Consider the following 8,898-nt stretch of genomic DNA (forward strand, 5'->3'; position numbering starts at 1 on the left):
GTAAAACCCTAGTTTGAAACCCTAACCCTAATGAAAAACCATAGTTTGAAGCATTAACCCTAATGTAAAACCCTAGTTTGAAACCCAAACCCTAATGATAAACCCTAGTTTGAAACACTAACCCTAAATTGAAACCCTAGTATGAAACCCTAACCCTAATGTTAAACCCTAGTTTGAAACCCCAAACCAAATTTGAAACAATACTTTGAAACCCTAACCCTAATGTAAAACCCTAGTTTGAAACCCCAAACCTAATTTGAAACAATACTTTGAAACCCTAACCCTAATGTAAAACCCTAGTTTGAAACCCTAACCCTAATTTAAAACCCCTGCTTGAAATCCTAACTCTAATGTGAAACCTTAGTTTGAAACCCTAACCCTAATGTAAAACCCTACTTTGTACCCCTAACCCTAATGTAAAACCCTAGTTTGAAACCCTAACCCTAGTGTTAAACCCTAGTTTGAAACCCTAACCCTAATGTAAAACCCTAGTTTTAAACCCTAACCCTAATGTAAAACCCTAGTTTGAAACCCCAAACCTAATTTGAAACAATACTTTGAAACCTTAACCCTAATGTAAAACCCTAGTTTGAAACCCCAAACCTAATTTGAAACAATACTTTGAAACCCTAACCCTAATGTAAAACCCTAGTTTGTAACCCTAAACCTAATTTAAAAATCTGAGTTTGAAACCCAAACCCTAATGTTAAACCCTAGTTTGAAACCCTAACCCTAATGTAAAACCCTAGTTTGAAACCGTAACCCTAGTGATAAACCCTAGTTTGAAACCCTAACCCTAAATTGAAACCCTAGTTTGAAACCCCAAACCTAATTTGAAACAATACTTTGAAACCCTAACCCTAATGTAAAACCCATTGTTTGTAACCCTAACCCTAATTTGAAACCATAGTTTTAAACCCTAACCCTAATGTTAAACCCTAGTTTGTAACCCTAACCCTAATATAAAACCCTAGATTGAAACCCTAACCCTAATATGAAACTCTATTATGAAAACCTAACCCTAATATAAAACCCTAGTTTGAAACCCTAACCCTAATGATAAACCATAGTTTGAAACCTTAACCCTAATTTGAAACCCTAGTTTGAAACCCTAACCCCAATTTGAAACCCCGGTTTGAAACCCTAACTCTAATGTAAAACCTTAGTTTGAAACCCTAACCCTAATGTAAAACCCTAGTTTGAAACCCTAACCCTAATGTAAAACCCTAGTTTGAAACCCTAACCCTAATGAAAAACCCTAGTTTGAAGCATTAACCCTAATGTAAAACCCTAGTTTTAAACCCTAACCCTAATGATAAACCCTAGTTTGAAACCCTAACCCTAAATTGAAACCCTAGTTTGAAACCCTAACCCTAATGTAAAACCCTAGTTTGTAACACTAACCCTAATGTAAAACCCTAGTTTGAAACCCTAACCCTATTGTAAAACCCTAGTTTGAAACCCTAACCCTAATGTAAAACCCTAGTTTGAAGGACTAACCCTAATGTAAAACCCTATTTTGAAACCCTAACCCTAATGATAAATCCTAGTTTGAAACCCTAACCCTAAATTGAAACCCTAGTTTGAAACCCTAACCCTAATGTAAAACCCTAGTTTGAAACCCTAACCCTAATTATAAAATCTAGTTTGAAACCCTAACCCTAAATTGAAACCCTAGTTTGAAACCCTAACCCTAATGTAAAACCCTAGTTTGTAACCCTAACCCTAATGTAAAACCCTAGTTTGAAACCCTAACCCTAATGTAAAACCCTAGTTTGAAGGACTAAACCTAATGTAAAACCCTAGTTTGAAACACTAACACTAATTTTAAACCCCTGTTTTGAAACCCTAACCCTAATGTAAAACCCTAGTTTGAAACCCTAAGCCTAATTTGAAACCCTAGTTTGAAAGCCTATCCCTAATGTAAAGCCCTAGTTTGAAACCCTTACCCTAATTTGAAACCCGAGTTTGAAACCCTAACCCTAATGTAAAACCCTAGTTTGAAACCCTAACCCTAATGTAAAACCCCTTGTTTGTAACCCTAACCCTAATTTGAAACCCTAGTTTGAAACCCTAACCCTAATGTTAAACCCTAGTTTGAAACCCTAACCCTAATGTAAAACCCTAGTTTGAAACCCTAACCCTAATTTGAAACCCTAGTTTGAAAACCTAACCCTAATGTAAAAACCCTAGTTAGAAACTCTAACCCTAATGATAAACCCTAGTTTGAAACCCTAACCCTAATTTGAAACCCTAGTTTGAAAACCTAACCCTAATTTAAAACCCCATTTTGAAATCCTAACTCTAATGTGAAACCTTAGTTTGAAACCCTAACCCTAATGTAAAACCCTAGTTTGTAACCCTAACCCTAATGTAAAACCCTAGTTTGAAACCCTAACCCTAATGTTAAACCCTAGTTTGAAACCCCAAACCTAATTTGAAACAATACTTTGAAACCCTAACCCTAATGTAAAACCCTAGTTTGAAATCCCAAACCTAATTTGAAACAATACTTTGAAACCCTAACCCTAATGTAAAACCCTAGTTTGTAACCCTAACCCTAATTTAAAAACCCTAGTTTGAAACCCAAACCCTAATGTAAAACCCTAGTTTGAAATCCTAACCCTAATGTAAAACCCTAGTTTGAAACCGTAACCCTAATGATAAACCCTAGTTTGAAACCCTAACCCTAAATTGAAACCCTAGTTTGAAACCCTAACCCTAATTTAAAACCCCTGTTTTGAAACACTTACCCTAATGTAAAACCCTTGTTTGAAACCCTAACCCTAATGTAAAACCCTAGTTTGTAACCCTAACCCTAATGTAAAACCCTAGTTTGAAACCCTTACCCTAATGTTAAACCCTAGTTTGAAACCCTAACCCTAATGTAAAACCCTAGTGTGAAACCCTAACCCTAATTTTTAACCCGTTTTTTTAAACACTAACCCTAATGTAAAACCCTTGTTTGAAACCCTAACCCTAATGTAAAACCCTATTTTGATACCCTAACCCAAATTTGAAACCCGAGTTTGAATCCCTAACCCTAATAAAAACCCTAGTTTGAAACCCTAACCCTAATGTAAAACCCCTTGTTTGTAACCCTAACCCTAATTTGAAACCCTAGTTTGAAATCCTAACCCTAATGTTAAACCCTAGTTTGAAACCCTAACCCTAATATAAAACCCTAGATTGAAACCCTAACCCTAATATGAAACTCTATTTTGAAAACCTAACCCTAATGTAAAACCCTAGTTTGAAACCCTAACCCTAATGATAAACCCTAGTTTGAAACTCTAGCCCTAATTTGAAACCCTAGATTGAAACACTAACCCGAATTTGAAACCCCGGTTTGAAACCCTAACTCTAATGTAAAACCTTAGTTTGAAACCCTAACCCTAATGTTAAAACCTAGTTTGTAAACCTAATCCTAATGTAAAACCCTAGTTTGAAACCCTAACCCTAATTTGAAACCCTAGTTTGAAACCCTAACCCTAATGTAAACCCCTGGTTTGAAACCCTAACCCTAATGTAAAACCCCTTGTTTGTAACCCTAACCCTAAATTGAAACCCTAGTTTGAAAGCCTAACCCTAATGTTAAACCCTAGTTTGAAACCCTAACCCTAATGCAAAACCCTAGTTTAAAACCCTAACCCTAATGTAAATTACTAGTTTGAAACCGTAACGCTAATTTGAAACCCTAGTTTGAAACACTAACCCTAATGTAAAACCCTAGTTTGAAACCGTAACCCTAATTTGAAACCCTAGTTTGAAACCCTTAACCTAATGTAAAACACTAGTTTGAAACCCTAACCCTAATTTGAAACCCTAGTTTGAAACCCTAACCCTAATGCAAAACCCTAGTTTGAAACCCTAACCCTAATGTAAAACCCTAGTTTGTAACCCTAACCCAAATGTAAAACCCTAGTTTGAAACCCTAACCCTAATGTAAAACCCTAGTTTGAAGCATTAACCCTAATGTAAAACCCTAGTTTGAAACCCTAACCCTAATGTAAAACCCCTTGTTTGTAACCCTAACCCTAATTTGAAACCCTAGTTTGAAACCCTAACCCTAATGTTAAACCCTAGTTTGAAACCCTAACCCTAATGTAAAACCCTAGTTTGAAACCCTAACCCTAATTTGAAACCCTAGTTTGAAAACCTAACCCTAATGTAAAAACCCTAGTTAGAAACTCTAACCCTAATGATAAACCCTAGTTTGAAACCCTAACCCTAATTTGAAACCCTAGTTTGAAAACCTAACCCTAATTTAAAACCCCATTTTGAAATCCTAACTCTAATGTGAAACCTTAGTTTGAAACCCTAACCCTAATGTAAAACCCTAGTTTGTAACCCTAACCCTAATGTAAAACCCTAGTTTGAAACCCTAACCCTAATGTTAAACCCTAGTTTGAAACCCCAAACCTAATTTGAAACAATACTTTGAAACCCTAACCCTAATGTAAAACCCTAGTTTGAAACCCCAAACCTAATTTGAAACAATACTTTGAAACCCTAACCCTAATGTAAAACCCTAGTTTGTAACCCTAACCCTAATTTAAAAACCCTAGTTTGAAACCCAAACCCTAATGTAAAACCCTAGTTTGAAATCCTAACCCTAATGTAAAACCCTAGTTTGAAACCGTAACCCTAATGATAAACCCTAGTTTGAAACCCTAACCCTAAATTGAAACCCTAGTTTGAAACCCTAACCCTAATTTAAAACCCCTGTTTTGAAACACTTACCCTAATGTAAAACCCTCGTTTGAAACCCTAACCCTAATGTAAAACCCTAGTTTGTAACCCTAACCCTAATGTAAAACCCTAGTTTGAAACCCTTACCCTAATGTTAAACCCTAGTTTGAAACCCTAACCCTAATGTAAAACCCTAGTGTGAAACCCTAACCCTAATTTTTAACCCGTTTTTTTAAACACTAACCCTAATGTAAAACCCTTGTTTGAAACCCTAACCCTAATGTAAAACCCTATTTTGATACCCTAACCCAAATTTGAAACCCGAGTTTGAATCCCTAACCCTAATAAAAACCCTAGTTTGAAACCCTAACCCTAATGTAAAACCCCTTGTTTGTAACCCTAACCCTAATTTGAAACCCTAGTTTGAAATCCTAACCCTAATGTTAAACCCTAGTTTGAAACCCTAACCCTAATATAAAACCCTAGATTGAAACCCTAACCCTAATATGAAACTCTATTTTGAAAACCTAACCCTAATGTAAAACCCTAGTTTGAAACCCTAACCCTAATGATAAACCCTAGTTTGAAACTCTAGCCCTAATTTGAAACCCTAGATTGAAACACTAACCCGAATTTGAAACCCCGGTTTGAAACCCTAACTCTAATGTAAAACCTTAGTTTGAAACCCTAACCCTAATGTTAAAACCTAGTTTGTAAACCTAATCCTAATGTAAAACCCTAGTTTGAAACCCTAACCCTAATTTGAAACCCTAGTTTGAAACCCTAACCCTAATGTAAACCCCTGGTTTGAAACCCTAACCCTAATGTAAAACCCCTTGTTTGTAACCCTAACCCTAAATTGAAACCCTAGTTTGAAAGCCTAACCCTAATGTTAAACCCTAGTTTGAAACCCTAACCCTAATGCAAAACCCTAGTTTAAAACCCTAACCCTAATGTAAATTACTAGTTTGAAACCGTAACGCTAATTTGAAACCCTAGTTTGAAACACTAACCCTAATGTAAAAACCTAGTTTGAAACCGTAACCCTAATTTGAAACCCTAGTTTGAAACCCTTAACCTAATGTAAAACACTAGTTTGAAACCCTAACCCTAATTTGAAACCCTAGTTTGAAACCCTAACCCTAATGCAAAACCCTAGTTTGAAACCCTAACCCTAATGTAAAACCCTAGTTTGTAACCCTAACCCAAATGTAAAACCCTAGTTTGAAACCCTAACCCTAATGTAAAACCCTAGTTTGAAGCATTAACCCTAATGTAAAAACCTAGTTTGAAACCCTAACCCTAATGTTAAACCCTAGTTTGAAACCATAACCCTAATGTAAAACCCTAGTTTGTAACCCTAACCGTAACGTAAAACCCTAGTTTGAAACCCTAACCCTAATTTGAAACCCTAGTTTGAAACCCTAACCCTAATGTAAAACCCTAGTTTGAAACCCTAACCCTAATGTAAAACCCTATTTTGAAACCCTAACCCTAATGATAAACCCTTGTTTGAAACCCTAACCCTAATTTGAAACCCTAGTTTGAATTCCTAACCCTAATGCAAAACCCTAGTTTGAAACCCTAACCCTAATGTAAAACCCTAGTTTGTAACCCTAACCCTAAATTGAAAACCGAGTTTGAAACCCTAACCCTAACGTAAAACCCTAGTTTGAAACCCTAACCCTAATGTAAAACCCTAGTTTGAAGGACTAAACCTAATGTAAAACCCTAGTTTGAAACCCTAACACAAATTTTAAACCCCTGTTTTGAACCCTAACCCTAATGTAAAACCCTAGTTTGAAACCCTAAGCCTAATTTGAAACCCTAGTTTGAAAGCCTATCCCTAATGTAAAGCCCTAGTTTGAAACCCTTACCCTTATTTGAAACCCGAGTTTGAAACCCTAACCCTAATGTAAAACCCTAGTTTGAAACCCTAACCCTAATGTAAAACCCTAGTTTGAAACCCCAAACCTAATTTGAAACAATACTTTGAAACCCTAACCCTAATGTAAAACCCTAGTTTGTAACCCTAACCCTAATTTAAAAACCCTAGTTTGAAACCCAAACCCTAATGTTAAACCCTAGTTTGAAACCCTAACCCTAATGTAAAACCCTAGTTTGAAACCGTAACCCTAATGATAAACCCTAGTTTGAAACCCTAACCCTAAATTGAAACCCTAGTTTGAAACCCTAACTCTAATTTAAAACCCCTGTTTTGAAACACTTACCCTAATGTAAAACCCTTGTTTGAAACCCTAACCCTAATGTAAAACCCTAGTTTGAAACCCTAACCCTAATGTAAAACCCTAGTTTGTAACCCTAACCCTAATGTAAAACCCTAGTTTGAAACCCTTACCCTAATGTTAAACCCTAGTTTGAAACCCTAACCCTAATGTAAAACCCTAGTGTGAAACCCTAACCCTAATTTTTAACCCGTTTTTTGAAACACTAACCCTAATGTAAAACCCTTGTTTGAAACCCTAACCCTAATGTAAAACCCTATTTTGATACCCTAACCCAAATTTGAAACCCGAGTTTGAATCCCTAACCCTAATGAAAACCCTAGTTTGAAACCCTAACCCTAATGTAAAACCTCTTGTTTGTAACCCTAACCCTAATTTGAAACCCTAGTTTGAAACCCTAACCCTAATGTTAAACCCTAGTTTGAAACCCTAACCCTAATATAAAACCCTAGATTGAAACCCTAACCCTAATATGAAACTCTATTTTGAAAACCTAACCCTAATGTAAAACCCTAGTTTGAAACCCTAACCCTAATGATAAACCCTAGTTTGAAACTCAAGCCCTAATTTGAAACCCTAGATTGAAACACTAACCCGAATTTGAAACCCCGGTTTGAAACCCTAACTCTAATGTAAAACCCTAGTTTGTAACCCTAACCCTAAATTGAAAACCGAGTTTGAAACCCTAACCCTAACGTAAAACCCTAGTTTGAAACCCTAACCCTAATGTAAAACCCTAGTTTGAAGGACTAAACCTAATGTAAAACCCTAGTTTGAAACCCTAACACAAATTTTAAACCCCTGTTTTGAACCCTAACCCTAATGTAAAACCCTAGTTTGAAACCCTAAGCCTAATTTGAAACCCTAGTTTGAAAGCCTATCCCTAATGTAAAGCCCTAGTTTGAATCCCTTACCCTTATTTGAAACCCGAGTTTGAAACCCTAACCCTAATGTAAAACCCTAGTTTGAAACCCTAACCCTAATGTAAAACCCTAGTTTGAAACCCCAAACCTAATTTGAAACAATACTTTGAAACCCTAACCCTAATGTAAAACCCTAGTTTGTAACCCTAACCCTAATTTAAAAACCCTAGTTTGAAACCCAAACCCTAATGTTAAACCCTAGTTTGAAACCCTAACCCTAATGTAAAACCCTAGTTTGAAACCGTAACCCTAATGATAAACCCTAGTTTGAAACCCTAACCCTAAATTGAAACCCTAGTTTGTAACCCTAACTCTAATTTAAAACCCCTGTTTTGAAACACTTACCCTAATGTAAAACCCTTGTTTGAAACCCTAACCCTAATGTAAAACCCTAGTTTGAAACCCTAACCCTAATGTAAAACCCTAGTTTGTAACCCTAACCCTAATGTAAAACCCTAGTTTGAAACCCTTACCCTAATGTTAAACCCTAGTTTGAAACCCTAACCCTAATGTAAAACCCTAGTGTGAAACCCTAACCCTAATTTTTAACCCGTTTTTTGAAACACTAACCCTAATGTAAAACCCTTGTTTGAAACCCTAACCCTAATGTAAAACCCTATTTTGATACCCTAACCCAAATTTGAAACCCGAGTTTGAATCCCTAACCCTAATGAAAACCCTAGTTTGAAACCCTAACCCTAATGTAAAACCCCTTGTTTGTAACCCTAACCCTAATTTGAAACCCTAGTTTGAAACCCTAACCCTAATGTTAAACCCTAGTTTTAAACCCTAACCCTAATATAAAACCCTAGATTGAAACCCTAACCCTAATATGAAACTCTATTTTGAAAACCTAACCCTAATGTAAAACCCTAGTTTGAAACCCTAACCCTAATGATAAACCCTAGTTTGAAACTCAAGCCCTAATTTGAAACCCTAGATTGAAACACTAACCCGAATTTGAAACCCCGGTTTGAAACCCTAACTCTAATGTAAAACCTTAGTTTGAAACCCTAACCCTAATGTTAAAACCTAGT

The sequence above is a fragment of the Vanacampus margaritifer genome, unplaced genomic scaffold (genome assembly GCF_051991255.1).
Source record: "Vanacampus margaritifer isolate UIUO_Vmar unplaced genomic scaffold, RoL_Vmar_1.0 HiC_scaffold_21, whole genome shotgun sequence".
Lineage (NCBI taxonomy): Eukaryota > Metazoa > Chordata > Actinopteri > Syngnathiformes > Syngnathidae > Vanacampus > Vanacampus margaritifer.